At 38.6% G+C, this 19,293-nt stretch overlaps 2 long non-coding RNA genes and 1 other non-coding gene across 4 annotated transcripts; 2 read left to right on the forward strand and 1 right to left on the reverse strand.

Annotated features, from left to right (window-relative positions):
• Positions 1–4,048: 4,048 nt before the first annotated feature.
• On the reverse strand, positions 4,049–4,155 carry LOC130470989 (small nucleolar RNA R71). The gene has a single exon (XR_008931696.1). It is a non-coding gene; the product is annotated as a small nucleolar RNA R71 (small nucleolar RNA).
• Positions 4,156–12,883: 8,728 nt separating this feature from the next.
• On the forward strand, positions 12,884–15,221 carry LOC130469062 (uncharacterized). Of its 2 annotated transcripts, XR_008929441.1 has the most exons (4): positions 12,884–13,294; positions 13,389–13,471; positions 13,972–14,027; positions 15,003–15,221. It is a non-coding gene; the product is annotated as an uncharacterized lncRNA (long non-coding RNA). The 2 variants fall into 2 exon arrangements; XR_008929440.1 differs by lacking the exon at positions 13,389–13,471 and having other exon boundaries at positions 12,909–13,294.
• Positions 15,222–16,360: 1,139 nt separating this feature from the next.
• LOC130469063 (uncharacterized) lies at positions 16,361–19,027 on the forward strand. Its single transcript, XR_008929442.1, has 4 exons — positions 16,361–16,865; positions 16,956–17,027; positions 17,122–17,803; positions 18,774–19,027. It is a non-coding gene; the product is annotated as an uncharacterized lncRNA (long non-coding RNA).
• The last annotated feature ends 266 nt before the right edge of the window (positions 19,028–19,293 follow it).

The raw sequence follows: 19,293 nt of genomic DNA on the forward strand, positions 1-19,293 counted from the left end.
AAAATCTGAAGAAAAAAAAATAAGGGTGTAGCTAAATGCATAATTAATTTTCTTAATAAAAAATCGAAAATGACAAAAATAACCTCAAAATGTAAAAAAAAAAATTGTCACCTTCCCACTTGATCGGTTAATGACGCTTATAAGTTGAAGGAAGAACGTCGTTAATGGCGGATGAAATCAACCTCTTTATATGAAATCCTTGGATTTGGATTTTATCATCCCTGAGTGCCCCGATTCTGCAGGGGACATGTTTGAAAGGCTTGCAAAAATTCAAGCCCCCATACTTCAAGGGGCAAGCAGATCCCACCTTCATAGAAAACTAGATTAGGGAGTTTGAAAAACTATTTGGGGCGGTAAACTGTCCTGAAAACATGAAAGTAGGCCAAGCTTTCCTTTACCTAAAAGATGAGGCCGATCTGTGGTGGAGAGAGAATAGAACTAGGCTAAGTGTTGTTGAAGGATTTAATTGGGACTCGTTTGTTGTTGCATTAAGGGAAAAGTTTTATCCTCCTTTCATGAGAAACCAAAAGGCACAAGAATTCATCAACCTTAGGATGAAGAATATGACCATTGCTGATTACTATAGCAAGTTTATAGTGTTGTCGAGGTTTGCACCTGAGGTTGTATCCACAGAGGAGCTAAAGGCTCAGAGGTTTGAGCAAGGGTTGACCGATGAGATCCAGCTGGGATTAGGTGGGGAAACCTTTACATCCTTAGACATTGTGTATGGGAGAGCTGCCCATATTTATGGCTTGCAGTTCAGAAGGGACAAGAAAAAAGTTGTTGTTGGGGATAAAAGAAAAGAGTTTAATGCTGGGGGAAGTCAAGGGAACTTCAAAAGGAATAGGAATGGAAATGGTAACGGGATGAGAAACAACCAGGGAAATAACTACAACAATAGAAACCAATCTGAGAGAACGTACCACTGCAAGAGGTGCAACAATAACCACCCTGGGAAGGACTGTAAGGGAGAATTGGTGATTTGCAACTACTGTCAGAAAAAGGGGCATAGAGAGTTTGAGTGCTTCACTGAGAAGAAGAGGGAGCAGAATGGTAGTAGGATTGGTAACCAAGGGAAACCAGGGTTTAACCATTCAGGGAACCAAAGTTCAAAGCCTGTAGGGTCGCAAAATATCCAGGGAAAGCACAATAAGTCTGTCGATGAGAACAACAACCATAATAAGGCTCCGGGTAAACTGTTCGTGATGAGTAGGAATGAAGCTGAACATTCTACAGACGTAGTCCATGGTAATTTTTCTATTAACTCCGTGCTAGTTAAAACGTTGTTTGATTCAGGGGTAATTCATTATTTTGTTTCGTCATCTGTTGTTAAGAGTCTAAATGTAGTAGATTTTGAGGTGATTGATTTACCTGTTAGTGTACCTACTGGTGTAACCATAAGGTGTATCAAGTTGTTTAAGAACTTGCCTTTGAAGATAAAATATTGCGTTTTCCTTCTGATTTGATAAATTTTAATCTGGGAAACCTAGATGTAATTCTGGGAATGGATTGGCTAAGTTTGTACAAGGCTAAGATAGACTATGAAATTCAGAAAGTAAGTTTAAGGAACCCTATTGAAAGGTTGTCCTCATATAGATATTTTAAGAAGTCAAAGAACCTTTAGTTATTTCTGCAATGCAAGTGAGAAATCGATTAAGAAGGGGTGTGAGCTATTTTTCTGTAGTGTGCTAGTTGGGAGTAAAGAAGTTGGAGTGAAGATCGAGGATGTTCCTAGTGTGAATGAATTCATTAATGTGATTCCGAGTGAAATTGCGAGTATGTCACCAGCTAGAGCCTTTGAGTTAACTATAGAGTTAAATTCTGAAACGACACGTATATCTAAAGCACTGTATAGCATGACACCTCCTAAAATGGGCGAATTAAGACACAATTGCTGATATGTGTGTTTTATATAGAGTTTTTACCCCCGTCCCTTAGTACTTTTTGATCTCAAATGAGCTCTTCGGAGCGATTTTTAGTACTAATGTGCTTCTTGTAGTGTGTTTGTAGTTTCAGGTTCATCATTGTAGGAATTAGCACATTTTTGTGCATTTCCTACACATTTGAATCAATACAAGAGATTATGTACTTTCGAGAGCACAAACATAAAGTTTGAAGAGTTTTGAAGCAAAGCGAATAACGAAGGAAGTACAAAAATGACTATAGTCCACTATTTTAAGCATAACTCAAGTTCTACAACTCCAAATGATACAATTCTAACTGGGTTGGATTCTAGACTTCAATATCTTTCCAACAAGTGGTCACTCGCCTAATTCCGACGAATAACGAAGGAGATATGACGTTTTGAAGATAGAGGATCGTGCAGTTTCAACACGCGCCCGATCGGGCGGGCTTCGCCCGATGCGGATCGGGCGGTCATTCTGGGCGTTGTTCTGGGCATTTTGCAAATGCCCGATCGGGCGGAATTTCGCCCGATCGGGCCGACTATCGAGCACATCGCCCGATCGGGCGAAGCGTCGCCCAATCGGGCGACGCCAACCTCCAGCGTATTTCGCGTGTTTTTATTTCCGATTTTGGGCTCTATTTTGGGCAAACTATAAATACTAGCCCCTTATATTTTTAGTGACATCTATTATTCTAGTTTCTAATACTTAGTTTATTTCTAGTTTTCCCTCCAATTGTTCAAATACTTAGTTTTAAATTTCAAGTAAAGATTCAAGCTTTATTATTTATTTGTTCTTCAATTCGGTATTATTTCCTACCTTAATTTATTTTGTTGCTTTAATCATGTTTTCCATTATGCTAATTGCGTTGTTATTTATTATCATGAGTGAGTAGTTTAATTTCTAGGGTTTAGGGGATCCATGAATGCATGATTGGGATTATATGTGGACTTGATTATTGATTGAGTTTATTTCTAGTTTATTTCTAATACTTAGTTTCTAATACTTAGTTTATTTGAGTTTGATTAACCTTAGATTATGCGCCGAGAGGTATAAATATGATGTTTTTGGTCTGTGGCTATTAGATAGGAATTATTTCTAGTACGTAGCGAGAGCCCGCTAGTTGTTCTATCCTAAGGAATTCATAAGATTCGAGAGATGCATGATTTCCTAGTTATTATTGTTAATTGATTGTTATTGTCCGTTGTCCAATCCCGGTTTGTGCTGCCCTAGATTCCCTTAATATTGTTATATTCCAGTTTGATTTTTTGCCTTAGCTTAATTTACAAACCAATCCAACTTTTTGTTACCAGTAGTCTAGATTAGTTAATTAATAGTAGAAGAACGTTGTTTCCCTGTGGATACGATCCCTGCTTCCCTTGCTATATTTTTAGTTGGTGAACGTTAGGTTTATCTTTGATAGGAGTGCGATTTAGCCTGTCAAATTTTGGCGCCGTTGCCGGGGAAATGGTTTTATTTTCTGTTATTAATTGTTTTTTTCTAGATTATTGTTTGTTACTTCTCAAGGGACTCCCGTTCCTTGAGATCGGATCTCACGACTGTTTTCTAGTTTTTGCTTGTTTATGCCCAGAACTGTCCATACCAGCGATCTGACTTCGTTCGATCCTGAACCTGAACGGACCTTTCGTAGACGGCGTAGATTCGTTGAACAGTTGAGAGACTATTCTGACTCTAAATCCGATTATCTGATTAGCAATCTATTTCATACAGATTCAGAGATGGGTGACCAAGCATCACCATCGCCACCGCCACTTGTGCCAAGGCTTACAGACTATTCTAAACCAAGTCTGTCTATGCTTCCCAAGGCAATCATGCCTTCCATTGCGGTCGAGAATTTCAAGATCGAACCCCAGCTGATAAACATGATCGAGAGACACCAATTCGGTGGGGAAAAGGGTGAAGATCCCAATCTCCATATTCAGTCTTTCATCCAGTATTGTGCCACCATTAAGCAGAAGAATTTAACACCGGAGCAGACTATGGAGATACTCTTTCCATTTTCATTGAGTGGGAAGGCAAAGCTATGGATTAACAGTCTCAACCGCGCAGCTATGAAAATCACCGATTGGAATTCCTTGGCCCTTGCGTTCTATGTTAAATATTTCCCACCTGAGAAGACAGCTCGTCTGAGGGGTCAGATACTATGTATCTCTCAACAAGCAGATGAGAGTTTGTTCGAAGTTTGGGAGAGATTCAAGGATTTGCAGAGAGAGTACCCGCATCATGGTTTGGATGACTGGTTTCTGGTTCAGTAGTTCTATAATGGTCTGGGTAATGAGTCTAGGTGTCTTTTGGATTCAGCTGCCAGTGGGAGATTTATGCAACTGGAGGTGCCTAGAGCTTTAGAGGTGATTGAGGAGATGGCCATCCATAGTGCCCAATATGGGAATCCTAGAAGTTTTGCCGACCGGGGTGTTAAGCATGAGATGAATTCTATTGAACAACTTACTGCTCAGCTAACTGCCCTACATCACAAGCTAGACAATATACAGATCGCATCTTCCCAATCCACCCAACATGCTAGTGTCGCTGCAATGAGTGCCCAATCTGCCAATGTCTGTAATAGTTGTGGGATGCAAGGCCATTATGCACAGGAATGCCGGAGCTCTATCGAACAATGCAATGCATTCCAGTCCTACAAGAAGAACAATCCGTACTCCAACTCTTACAATGAGGGGTATAAAAACAACCCCCTACTATCATATAGGAGTACTAATGTCCAGAACCCCCATCAGATTCAACACCCTCCACCACCACAACAACAGTACCAACCGCCACCACAACAGTCATACCAACCGCGGAGTAACTACAACCCGCAGCCTAGTGGACCACCTGGTTTTCCTCCACAACATCAACCCACACAACCTGATCCCATGCTTGTAGAGATGAGGAATATGATGTTGGAATTGCAGAGATCTCTGAGCGAAAAGGATGCCAAAATCGATGCCCTCACTGCTCATAACAAGATCATGGATAAACAGTTGGCACAAATGGCTACTACTCTTGCAGAGAGATGTCAACTCCCTTCACAGCCTGTGACCAGAGAGTCTGTAAATGTTGTCACTTTGCGGAGTGGATATGAGTATGATGGGCCGCCTATGACTATAGAGGAAGAGGTTGAAGTATCTGTCAGTGGTGCTGTGCCAAGAGAAAGTGAGAAGGTGGTCAAGGAGAAGGAAGCTGACACAAGGGTTGAGAATAAAGTTGAGATACAAGTTCCACCTATCAAACTTCCCTTCCCTCATCGTCAGCTAAAGAACAAGCTAGACAAGCAGTTTGGTAAGTTCTTAGAAGTGGTAAAGAATCTGCAGGTAACGGTCCCTTTCACCGAATTAATTACTCAAGTACCTGCATATGCTAAATACATGAAAGACATCTTGACTAGGAAGAGAGAATTTAGTGAGGTGGAGACTGTTGCATTTACTGAAGAGTGCAGTGCCTTACTACAAAATAAGTCTCCACCCAAGTTGAAGGACCCCGGGAGTTTCTCTATCCCGTGTAATATTGGCAACCTTTTTATTGACAAAGCCTTATGTGATTTAGGTGCCAGTGTTAGTGTCATGCCCCTGTCTGTATGTACTAAGTTGAACATGGGTGATTTAAAAGTTACCAACATAACTCTGCAAATGGCTGATAGATCTGTAAAATACCCCCTAGGTGTTTTAGAAGATGTGCCTGTTATAGTGGGTAAATTTTTTATTCCTATTGATTTTGTTGTGTTGGACATGGAAGAGGACAGGCAGATTCCTATTATTTTAGGTCGACCTTTCCTACACACTGCGGAGGCAATCATAGATGTCAAAAATGGTAAGCTGACCTTGAATGTAGGGGATGACAAGGTTACTTTCAATTTAACCCATGTTGCTAAGAGCCCTATGGTAGAGGAGTCATGTTTTGGAGTCAATGTTTCTAATGATTATTTTAACACTGAATTGACTCATACTAACTCTAATAACTCCTCGGAAAAAGCGCATGTTTCAAATTGTTTTGCAGGTGGAGGCGATCGGAGTATGAACTCTTTGGCATGGGTTCGAAAGGAAGCACGATTTGATGATGCTGAGACCCGAAAGGCCGAAAGCTCGGTGAACGGTGGGCACCGCATTCATGATAGGGGTCGTGATCTGTCATTTCCAGCACCACATAGCTCATCCAAGGCATTTGAATTGACACCAGATGGCATCATCTATAGTGCCCCCATTCGATGAGTTGTCGTGGCTCTCATCCCCTTCCTTTCGTTGTCTACACATAAACTGAGATTGTGTAATGGGGACATTGCATCAATCTAATAGGGGATGAGTATTTCACTATCCATTTATTGCTTTTCGTAGTGTATTTTTCGCTTTCGTTTGTGTGTTTTAGTATAATTTTTGAGCAAGTGTGTGTTTCATTGTAGTTTTTGGTGTTAGAGAGGTGAGAAGAGGGTATTTTACGGTTTGGACGTTTAATGCTGTGCAGGTCTAAGGCTCCAAGTTCGAAAAAGTTGAATTCAAGCTGAAACGGAGTAGTCTGCGTTTCGCCCGATCCGGATCGGGCGAGGAGCGCCCGATCGGGCGCTTGTCGATTCAAGGAAAATGTTGGAAAATCGCCCGAACGGGCGACGGTTGCCCGATCGACTCAAAGGGCGAGTCAAATTCCCGATCGGGCGGTTGGTGATGACGTCAATTCGAGGGTTTGAGATGATTCTGGGTTGGAAATAGTCGGAAAAAATGGGCAATGCATTTCGCCCGATCTGGATCGGGCGAGGAGCGCCCGATCGGGCTCGCACAGATTCAACGAAGAGGTTCGAAATTAGCCCGATCGGGCGATCTGCTGCCCGATCGGGCGATTTGCGAATCAGCGACAAATAAGCCACGGGTTGCTCACTTTTCTCATGATACCCCTTGAGCCAATGAGGACATTGTCTGCTTTAGCTTGGGGGTGTGAGGGGGTCGAAAAAGCACGAGGCTAATGCGTGACCTCGTCCCTCGTGGACGTGACGTTTCTTTTTGTCAAATCAAGTGTAATTGGATTTCCTGTGAGTTTACACCCAATTGACTAGTAATATAGGAGTCGCCATTCAGTTTTTAACGACAATGAGAAAAACAGACAAAACCCGGTTATCGTGACATAAAGGGAGTGCAATTATGTTTGACCACGATGGCCATAGGTTCCCTTGTGATCCCTGGTGTGGGGATCTCTCAACGTACACCCGCAAGGTAGAGATTGAGGGTTCGGGGGACTGTAACTACCGAGAGGAGTACTCGCTCTTCGATAACTCCAGAGGCAGGATATCCTTACTAGCCCAGCATAAATAGTTGAAGGGACATGCGTTAACTATTAAACTAATCTGAATTGATTTTAACAATATGCAACACATAATACTAGATCGATCGTGATTATCTTGTTTAGATTGATTTAAGGGACTTAGCATGATAGTTCAATTTCCCAATATATTATCTTTATTAGGCGTGATAGAACAATCAGATTTAATAGTTTAACAGTTTTATAAAAGGGCGAGGAAAGCGATTAAATCATGCGAAGGGACACATTACGACGCACCCTTGAGAGGTGCGTCACGGTTCTCAGAAAACTAACCACTTTGGCTTTGCTATTTCTCCTTTTATTTAACGAATCTCAAGTTTCCGGGCTTAATTCTTCAGCTACAAGGGACAGGATACGTTGTGTTCGATTTTTGGAACGATTGCGACAGAACGCGGGATCAATTTCGCAGCGTGAGGCTTAGGCTTAGGGGTTGGAGTCAATACTCAGAATATGAGTTGTGTGTTGTGTTCCTTTCACGTCGAATTTGGGGCTGTATTTATAGGGAAGAGTTCGTGGAAAGATAGAATTTTAGTGCTCTAATCCAAGAAGAATTAGGAGAGAATACGTACCCAGGTAATTTCAGCGCCCAGGGCTGGGCGCCGAAGATTTCGGCGCCCAGAGCCAGGCGTTGAAAATAGGGTCTGGCCGTATTTCCTTGTCAGATTTGGACTCGTGGAATACGGAGTCTTTGAGACTTATCCGTGTCTTTTAGCGCGTATTAACTTTATGACGGAATGCGTCTGGGCCCGTTACGAACTCTAGGCTCGTTAGGATTTTAATTAATACGTAACTCTTTATTTTCGAATTATACTAGGAATAGGATTCCTCTTGCAAATTCTATCTCTTTTAGGATTTATGTTGGAGTGTAACACCTAATTCTGACAGGTTTCTATCTTTTATGTCTTCCCACTTTTAGCAACTACCCGTTACGGTAGTTACTATTTTTAGCAGGTTTCTATAAATAGCAGGTTCGGGTGAAATGAAAAGGGTGATCGAGATTCGTTATTTTATAGGAGATGCGTTGCCAAGTGGAGATTTATGTTCTCATCATCGAACCTTCCCTTTCGGGAATGGGGACAAAAGTAGGTGTCTACAGGGGGGTGTTTCACTCACTTGTACATATTAGGTATGTTTTCCTTTTATTTTTGCATTTACTTATTTTTGTGTGTTTATTTTGGTGTGTTTACTGTTTCCTAGAGTAGTTTATTGCTTTGAAAAAAAAAATACAAAAATACGTTCCGATGAATACAAAATCATGCTTCCCTGTACCCGTTTGATTGAAAATTGTTTTGATTCTTGGTATTTGATGGCGAGCAACGTAGATGTGTTAGCCATGATTTAATATTCGATTACGTTTATGCCATGACATGAGTCAACTCTGACTAACTATTTGTGGACTTGGTGCTTGGCTAGTTGACTTGGTTAGGAATGTGTGATAGGTTCCTGGTGTGCCATTGATTTTGAGTATTGGTTTGCAACTGTTAGTAGTGTTTTATGACTCATATACATGCACATTGTGGAGGACGAAGGCATTTTTTTCTATTTAGGTAGCCTTCAGATGAATTTAGATACGTTTGTTCCCTCTTTTTTCTACCCATGTTGTGCTTGTGCCCTTTATTCGGTGACTAACCACATTACAAGCCCGTGAATTCCCCATTGGTTACTAGTTCCAAGCCTAGCTTGGGGGAGCTAATAGTAGTGAGGTGAGGGAGTTGTGGTATGGTACATTTTGAGCATATTGAGTATTGGAAAAGGGAGTTCTTCTTATCATATTTGTTGTTGAAATAATGAGTTGAAAAATGAAAGAGATGAGAAGAATAAAACAAATGTGAAGGTTTCTAAAAGAAAAAAAAAAGATTGAAAAAAAAAGAGAAAAATCTATTATTCTCAGAAAAAGTTCAAAGTATTGTTTCAATCAAGTTTTGCAAGTTCATATCCTTATGCGTGGTTGATTAGAATTGTGAAAAAAGGCAAGAAAGTATAGTGTGGTTTGTTTGTTGTTTTATTCATGTGTTGAGTGGGAGAGTTGGGTCATCATTTATGGTTGATCGTGGTTTGCTAGGATTTATGCTCCCCAAAGCCAAGGCTTTAAAGCTCACATTATACCCCAAACTTACCGCACCCTTACCTAAGCCTAACATTACAAGCTTTGAAGACCTTCCGACCTTTGTGCATAGAGTCGTACTTATGTGAAAATAGTTGTTTATCAATGCAAGTTATGACATGACACATTTCGAGTCGACTACTAGGTTGAGTGTATGTTTTTCTAGACACACGAGTGTTATGAGTTTGGGATGGCATTGTTCACTTATATGTTGGGAGGAGAGCGAACGGGTACATCTTTTATCCGCCACATAAATGAGTGACGAGTGTGTGAGCACTAGTCTTGAATTCCATTGTGCACTTGTGGTTTGCTTTGCATGATGATTGTTAGGGAGGATTTGTGGTTGGGTGGATTTGATTGGTTGACATTGATGCATGCTCGTTGGATTTTGCCTTGAATTATGTTTTTCGTTTTGAAATATGTTGGGGGTGAAGTTGGTCTTGTATTCATCGATGATTTCCTTGCTTAGGGACAAACAAGGATCTAGCTTGGGGGAGTTTGATATGTGTGTTTTATATAGAGTTTTTACCCCCGTCCCTTAGTACTTTTTGATCACAAATGAGCTATTCGGAGCGATTTTTAGTACTAATGTGCTTCTTGTAGTGTGTTTGTAGTTTCAAGTTTATCATTGTAGGAATTAGCACATTTTTGTGCATTTCCTACTCATTTGAATCAATACAAGAGATTATGTACTTTCGAGAGCACAAACATTAAGTTTGAAGAGCTTTGAAGCAAAGCGAATAACGAAGGAAGTACAAAAATGACTATAGTCCACTATTTTAAGCATAACTCAAGTTCTACAACTCTAAATGATGTAATTCCAATTGGGTTGGGATTTTAGACTTTAATATCTTTCCAACAAGTGGTCACTCGCCTAATTCCGACGAATAACGAAGGAGATATGACGTTTTGAAGATAGAGGATCGTGCAGTTTCAACACGCGCCCGATCGGGCAGGCTTCGCCCAATCCGGATCGGGTGGTCATTCTGGGCGTTGTTCTAGGCATTTTGCAACCGACCGATCGGGCGGAATTTCGCCCGATCGGGCCGACTATCGAGCACATTGCCCGATCGGGCGACGCCAACCTCCAGCGTATTTCGCGTGTTTTTATTTCCGATTTTGGGCTCTATTTTGGGCAAACTATAAATACTAGCCCCTTATATTTTTAGTGACATCTATTATTCTAGTTTCTAATACTTAGTTTATTTCTAGTTTTCCCTCCAATTGTTCAAATACTTAGTTTTAAATTTCAAGTAAAGATTCAAGCTTTATTATTTATTTGTTCTTCAATTCGGTATTATTTCCTACCTTAATTTATTTTGTTGCTTTAATCATGTTTTCCATTATGCTAATTGCGTTGTTATTTATTATCATGAGTGAGTCGTTTAATTTCTAGGGTTTAGGGGATCCATGAATGCATGATTGGGATTATATGTGGCATTGATTATTGATTGATTGATTATAATTTCTATAGCTTATTTTTATTGCTCGTCAATTCTGTTCGGCCGGACTATTTTGATTTGAGCTTAATTAACCTTAGATTATGCGACGAGCGGTATAAATCTGATGTTTTTGGTCTGTGGCTATTAGATAGGAATTATTTCTAGTACGTAGCGAGAGCCCGCTAGTTGTTCTATCCTAAGGAATTCATAAGATTCGAGAGATGCATGATTTCCTAGTTATTATTGTTAATTGATTGTTATTGTCCGTTGTCCAATCCCGGTCTGTGTTTATGGTGAACCGTTGCCCTAGATTCCCTTAATATTGTTATATTCCAGTTTGATTTTTTGCCTTAGCTTAATTTACAAACCAATCCAACTTTTTGTTACCAGTAGTCTAGATTAGTTAATTAATAGTAGAAGAACGTCGTTTCCCTGTGGATACGATCCCTGCTTCCCTTGCTATATTTTTAGTTGGTGAACGTTAGGTTTATCTTTGATAGGAGTGCGATTTAGCCTGTCAGTTGCAAGTGTTGTTTGTTAAGAAGAAAGATAAGAGTATGGAATTGTGCATCGATTTTAGGGAGCTAAACAATGTTACCATCAAGAACAAGTATCCTTTGCCTAGAATAGATGACGTATTTGACCAATTGAATGGCAAGAGTGTGTTTTTGAAGATTGATTTGTGTTCGAAGTATCACCAATTGAGGATAATTGATAAGGATATACCTAAGACCTCATTAAGATTCGTTATGGTCATTCTGGGTTTACAGTAATGCCTTTTGGGTTAACCAATGCACCTGCCATAATTATGGATTTGATGTTTCTATGAATTCCTAAATATGTTCGTTGGTGTATTTATTGATGAAGTGCTGATTTATTCAAATAATGAAAAGAGCATTGAAAACTTGAGTATTATGTTGGAGACACTTATAAAGAATCAATGGTATGCCAAGTTCTCTAAGAGCGAGTTTCGTTTGGAGAAAATAGCATTTTGGGGTCACTTCGTGAAATCCAAGCTGTGAGTGAGTGACCTATTCCAAGAACGTGTCCGATATCTAAAGTTTCTAGGCCTAGATGACCATTATAGGAGGTTGTGAAAGAATTTTGGAAGAAAGAAAAACCAATGACCAACTTGTTGAAAAAGGAATCGAAATTCAAGTGGAGTGAGAAATGTGAGAAAGCTTTCCAGATTTTAAAGGAGCGTTTGACCTCCGCACTCGTTGTCACGTCAGTTGAAACCTTACGAGGCTAATTACCCTACCAATGACCTAGAGCTAGCTGCTATTGTATTCTCCTTGAAGATTTGGAGACATTACCTTTATGGGGCAACATGTAAGATCCTTATCGACCATAAAAGTCAGAAATTTTGGCAAAAAGGTCCAGTGAATCTTGGGGACAACATTGAAAATGAGTATTGCTTTCCACCCTGCAAACGATAGACAAACTAAGATTACTAACGAAATATATGTTGAGAACCTGTGTTATGGATTTTAAGGGTAATTGGGAAGACCACCTAGATTCGATTGAATTTTCGTGCATTAATAGTTACCATGCGAGCATTACGATGTCACATGTTGAGGCATTGTGTGGAAAAAGTGTAGAAGTCCATTTGCTGGAATGATTTGAGTGAAAATATAGTATTGAGGGGCAGATTTCGTTGAAGGAAATATATCCTAAGTTATTTTCTGAGGTAAGTTACGAGGGCGTAACTCGTTTTCTTTAAGAGGGGTAGAATGCGATAGAAATTCGCGCTTTTTACCTATTTTTATGGTGATTTTATGCATTTTAAGCCTATTTTTTTTAGCAAATTATACATGTTGATGCAAGAAAAATGTGTCCATGAGTAACACAAGCAACTTTAAGTTGACAAAAGAGTGCACATGTGTGGCACAAGTACTTCTTTACGTAAGAATAAGTTGAAAACTTTTGAAAAGGGTGTGAATTTTCGTGTCAAGTTTCGGGACGAAACTTCTTTTAAGAGGGGTAAATTGTAATTAATCCCCCGTAAATTTATAAACGTTATTTATATAATTTAACGTATAGTTAATTATATTTAAATAGAATTTACGAATTTAGAAATAAAAATGTAATTAACGGATATTTATTTTTATACGTTTTAAATATTTCAACGATTTATGAAATTAAAATAATTTTAGAATTTTACGTTGAAAAGAATTCGAATTACGAAAAAACGTTCGATTGAATTTAGAAAAAAATCCTAAGCGGTGTTGAATTCAAATACCAAACTTAATCCTATTCCTAGCCCAATTTGGTGAAGCCCAACATGATAAACCCAAATTTCCTTCCTCCCTTCTCTAATCCTAATTCACGTGAAAAAAAAAAAAAAAAAAACAAAGACAAAACCCTCCCCTTTGAAACTTCACGTGAAAACCCAAAATAAATAAGCAAACCCCATCTCTCTCCTTCCCTCCTTCACGTTCGTGGCTCTGCTCAGCCACCAACCTGCAACCGCCGCACCACCAGTGCACGCGCAACCCGCCGCCACGCAGCACCGCCGACCGGTAAGCCACACCTCCCTTCTCACCTTCGTTTTTTCTTTCCCCCCCCTTTCGTTCTTTATCTCCTCCTTAATTGTGCGTTTTGTTGCTGCGAAAGCTTCCACCACCGCACGCACCACCAGGTCTTTTCCACCGCCCATCCGCGCCGCTCGTCAGCACTGCCTCCGGCCGCGCCTCTAAGTTAACTAAATTAAACGTTTTAATTATATATTATTAATTTAAGTTATGTTTTGAGTTAATTATATTTATGATTTTTATGACTTCTTTATGACTTTCAGATTGTAATATTGCATAATCAAATTATTAATTTTCAGATTTCATAGATTGATTGAAACGAGAATTTGAATTAGTTAAAGCGGGAATTCTAAGTTTTTATTGGTGTTGGATCATGGTAGAATGATTAGGATTGATTAAAACTATTATTTTTATACTCTAAGTATGTTAATTTGGTCTTGGAAAAGTTTTTAAACGTGTTATATTGCTGGAAAGTTAAAGTATGATGTTTTGAGGAGTTTTCAACGAATTTCAATCTTTAATTCAATAATTGTTATGCTAGGAAATCAAATATTCAAGTTTTGATATTGGGGAAGGTTCTAAATATGTGTATGATGTATTTAGAATGCTTTATTATAGTTGTGAATGATTAGAAGTTGATTGGGAATCTTTGTTGGTTGTTTTAGGCGCTGTAGGAGACTTTCGAAAGTGTTAAAGTGGCCTATCAGTTTGTTTACACAAGGTACATACATACTTCTGTGCTTGGGGATGTGTGCTTATATTGAAACTATGTTGTTATGTCTTTGAACTTGGTTATGTTGAAATTTACATGTTTAATGATGTTGGATGAATGTGTTGAACATGGATTTTATTATGAGAATTATAACATGTTAGCGTGGATGATTGATGCAAGCATGTTGGTTGGGAACATTATATTATTTCATATATATTGGTTTAGATCGATTGATCGTTGTTCCCTTTTTAAGCATTTCACTACTTTATGAGGGCCGAGGACCTTGTTTAGTAAGTTGATCCTTTACACCTATATAGAGGTGGTTAACCATTGGTAAAGGAAAGGTTGAATTAATTGGAATGGGTTCTTGATTGATAACTTTGTGATTGCTTACCTAATTCCAAGATAAAAACAATTGTGAATACTTGTTGATTTTATGATTTATGTGATTGTCGGGTCATAACAAAGTATTAATTGGTAAATCATGTAAAGTGAAACTGAATAGCAATAGTTTTATACTGTGCACGTCTGAAATGACGGACAAACAGAAGTTGGGGTTCATGGTGGTAGCACATGGCCTTTTCTGGGACCGGATTGATCACCGTGTTCTATTTTATTCAAAAGTTCCTCGATATCGCAGGTCACTGAAGTTACGAAGTCGCGCCCGTACCTCGTCTTCCTTAGTGAAGACTTCTGGTTGGACAGCTCGGTCCATTGACTATTTCAATTAAAATAATATTAATGTTATAAGTCTAGTCCAGTCTAGTCTAGTCTAGTCAAATGTTATTTTCAAGTTAATATGTTTGGTTTCCCTTACTTATGTTTTATTAGTATCATGCTAGAATTGTTCGTTTAATAGAATCATGTTAGGATTACTATTGTTTTAGTATGTAGTACTCAGCTTTGTTGATTACGTGCTTTGTTTGTGTGTGTTGATCATGGCTATGCCTTATTGATCCTGTGATGACCAATTTTGGTGAGCAGTCTCTAAGGATCAATAAGCGTTGCCCATCTACAGGTTTGAAGATGATGCATCATTGGGATCGGGATTAGAGAGCTTGTATTTATTATGATTTGCTAAGTGACTTGGTTTGTTAAATTGGACTTTAAACTTGTCGTATTATCTACATTACTTTATTTTCGTTGATTGGTTTTGGGAATTAACTTTGTAATTGATTATTTATAAACCTAAAGTTAGTTTTATGTTTTCCGCTGCAAAATTCTGAATAAGCCGTTACGTTTTCACACGGGCGTAATTCTCTATAGTTATATTATAAAAAGGGTTATTTTAGAAAAAGGAGAATTGTCGGGGTGTTACATTTCTAACATATTTCATGGACTTTGGGTTTCCTATTTTCTAAGTAAGCCAATAAATTTCTATCACTAAGTTCAACCTTGGAATTCGACTACCCTTTTGGGGTGGGATTGCAAAAATCAAGTCGGTGTTAGGCTTCTTTTTTTTTATTGGCCAAGTTTGAGTTCTTGGCATGTGCTAAATGCGAAATGTCAAGGTCCCAAAACTTGCATTTACAAAATCCTAAATACAGGTATCCGAAATAGGAAAGAAGCAAAAAAAATACAAAAAATTACCCCCTATAATATGTGAATTAGTTGCTTTCAGAAAACAATTCAGGTTATTATAATATAACCTTAGGTTAGGAGTGTGTCAACCGACCAAAGGCTTGTAAGCCTTATGGTCGGCCAACACAACATCCCGCAAGCACGTTCAGCGCTGGGCATTGGGCCGCGCCCTAAGCTAGCGGCTAGTGCTGCTGCTGTTGTTGTGTTCCAGCCTGCGAGCGCGCCAAGCAGCATGGACATGGGTCGTGCGCTGTTGGGCTTGATATGCGCGATGCTGCTACTCCCATGGGCCTTGCGCTTGCGCGCCTTGGCTCGTGGGATGGCAGCTCCCTCGTATGCGTACGATAGGCCTTGCGCCCAATATCGATCGTATAGTACTTGAAGATCCAATGTCGTACGATGCGATTAAGATCCAACGATTTATCGTATATTTATATTTTTCGAACTAAATTCCCGATTAGGCATTAAATGAATTTCTGATTCATTTAATTCGGCGATCTGTTATATGTCATTGTTGTGACCTTGTAGGTTCAAACAAGAGTAAACTACGAGCCTAATAAGGATTAGAACTCACTAATCGGATACATTGCTCCAACTAGCTGTTCCGATCACTTGATCTTACTGAATTAATTATTCCATAAGTAATTTGAACCTTAGTATTAGAATAATGCACCTTGGGTGAAGGACACATTTCCTTCACTGCGATATTCTCCTCTCTGAACTCCATTAGTAGCGATAATTGAGCTAGTTCTTAATGTAATCCCCCGTAAATTTAGAAACATTATTTATATATTTTAACGTATAGTTAATTATATTTAAATAAGAATTTACAGATTTTAGAAATAAATATATAATTAACGTATATTTATTTTATTACATTTTGAATATTTTTAACGATTTACGAAATCAAATTAATTTTAGAATCTCACGTTGAAAATAATTCGAATTGCGAAAACCGATTGAATTTAGAAAACGATCCTAATCGATTTTGGGTTAAAATCCTAAAACTAAATCATAAACCTAGCCCAATTTGGTGAAGCCCAAAACATTAAATCCACAACTCTCCCCTCCTCACCTCTCTTTCAATTTCACGTAGAAACAAAAAAAAAACAAAAACAAAAACAAAACCAAAACCCTTTCCTTGCTTCAGTTTCACGTGAAGTATTGCTGCAGCTTTCCTTGCTTCAACGCCGCCGTCAACCACCATCGCCTGACCGCCGCCTGCACCACCGTATACCTCGCCGTCGGCGTCTCCTCCTTCGTCCGGTAACTCCTCCATCTCTTGCTTCGTTTTTCTTGCTCCCCCTTCGTTTCTTACGCTCTCCTCTTGGTTACGTTATTCCTGTTTTCGCGCAGCGAGACTGCCGTGCTCGCCACCAGCACAGCCGTCGCGAGTTCTTCTCCGTCGCCTGACCGCCGACCTGCTCGGTAACTTCTCCTCCCTCCTTTCCCTTTTCTTTTCGTTCTCCTTACTCGGTGGATATTTCTTGCTTTCCTCAATTGTTTTCCTGCTATTGCACAGCCACCGCACGACCCAGCCACGTCGCAACAACCACCGGAACCACCACTCGCTGCCGCGCCTCCCTTGCCGCCGGCCAGCATCTCCTTAAACCTTTATTTGGTTAATTTCTTAAACTCTAAGCTATTTAAATGTTTTAAATTATGTTTTAATTATGTAATTTATGTTTTATTGAATTAAATGTTTAGTTTTTATTATTCAATTATGAATTTCAGATTTATATATTTTACATAATTGAATTATTAAATTTCAGATTACATAATTTGATTGAAACGAGAATTTGAATTATTTAAAGCACGAATTGTAATTTTAATAGTTTTGAAATCATGGTAGGATGATTATAAGTTATTAAAGTTATTATTTTTATGATTTCAAACATGTTAATTATGTTTTGGAGTAGTTTGAAATTAGTTATATTGCTGAAAATTTAAAGTATAATGTTTGCGAAGAGTTTTCAACGAATTTCAAACATCGAATTCAATAATTATGATGCTAGGAAATCAAATATTCAAGTTTTGATATTGGGGAAGGTTCTAAATATGTTTAGGATGTATTTAGATTGCTTTATTATGGTTGCGAAAGATTAGAAATTGATTGGGAATATTTGTTGATTGTTTTAGGCGGAGAATTCTCCCTAGGTGACTTTTGAAAGTGTTAAAGTGGCCTATTAGTTTGTCTACACAAGGTACGTACATACCTGTGTGCTTGGAATGTGTGTTATTTGTTGAATCCATGCTGAAAGTCGTTGATGAACTAGATTATGTTGGAATTTCATGTTTAATATTGTTGGATGGACATGTTGAACATATATATTTCGTTATGAGGATTATAACATGTTAGTAGATGATTGATGCAAACAAGTTTGATTGGGAACACTAGATTACTTTATATATATATTGATTCAGATCGATTGATTGTTGTTCCCTTTTAGCTTTTCACTACTTTATGAGGGCCGAGGACCTTGTTTAGTAAGTTGAAACCTTATACCCATATAGAGGGGTTGATCAGTATTAAAGGAAAGGTTGGATTTAATTGGAATGAGTCTTGATTGACATCTCTGTGATCACTTACTTAATTCCAAGATAAGAACAGTGGAGAATAATTGTTGATTGTATGACTTATGTGATTGTTGAGTCATAACGGAGTTTAATTGGTAAAGCATGTAAAGTGAAACTGAGTAGCAATAGCTTTAGACTGTGCACGTCTAAAGTGACGGACAATCAGGAGTTGGGGTCATGGGTCGCCTATGGCTTTCTCTGGGCCGGATTGATCACCGGTTCTATTTTATTCAAAAGTCCCTCGATATCGCAGGTCATTGGGGTTTACGGAGTCGCGCCCGTACCTCGTCTTCCTTAGTGAAGAAGAAGAAGTTTCTAGTAGACAGCTCAGTCCATTGACTATTTCAATTAAAATAATGTTAATGATACAAAGGTCTAGTTCAGTCAAATATAGTCTTCAAGTCAATATGTTTTGGTTATCCTTGCTTATGTTTTATTTAGTATCATGTTAGGATTGTTCGTTTAATAGAATCATGTTAGGATTATTATTGATTTAGTATGTAGTACTCAGCTTTGCTGATTACGTGCTTTTGCTTGTGCATGTTGATCATGGCTATGCCTTATTGATCCTGTGATGACCCAATCTTTGGTGAGCAGTCTCTAAGGATCAATAAGCATTGTCCATCTGCAGGTTTGAAGATGTTGCATCATTGGGATCGGGAATAGAGAGCTTGTATTTAGTTTTGATTTGCTAAGTTGACTTGGGTTTGTTTAATTGGACTTTAAACTTGTTAGTTGATCTTATTTTCGTTGATTGGTTTTGGGATTAACTATGTAATCGATTATTTATAAACCTAAAGTTAGTTTTATGTTTTCCGCTGCAAAATTCTGAATAAGCCGTTACGTTTTCACACGGGCGATAATGCCTTGATAATTCTCTATGTTTTATATTAAAAAGGTACTTTAGAAAAGGGAGAATTGTCGGGGTGTTACAAAGTGGTATCAGAGCTAAGGTTTTACTTTGATAAATTTTTAGGCGCATAACTATCTAGTTATTTAAAATAAACTTCTTAAAATCGAGCTTCTACGTATTATAGTGTTCAAAAATTGGTACTTTTTTTTGGGGGCCGATTTCCTTTTTTCTAGTTTGAAAGTATATAATATTTCTTATTTAAGT

The sequence above is a fragment of the Spinacia oleracea genome, chromosome 3 (genome assembly GCF_020520425.1).
Source record: "Spinacia oleracea cultivar Varoflay chromosome 3, BTI_SOV_V1, whole genome shotgun sequence".
NCBI lineage: Eukaryota > Viridiplantae > Streptophyta > Magnoliopsida > Caryophyllales > Amaranthaceae > Spinacia > Spinacia oleracea.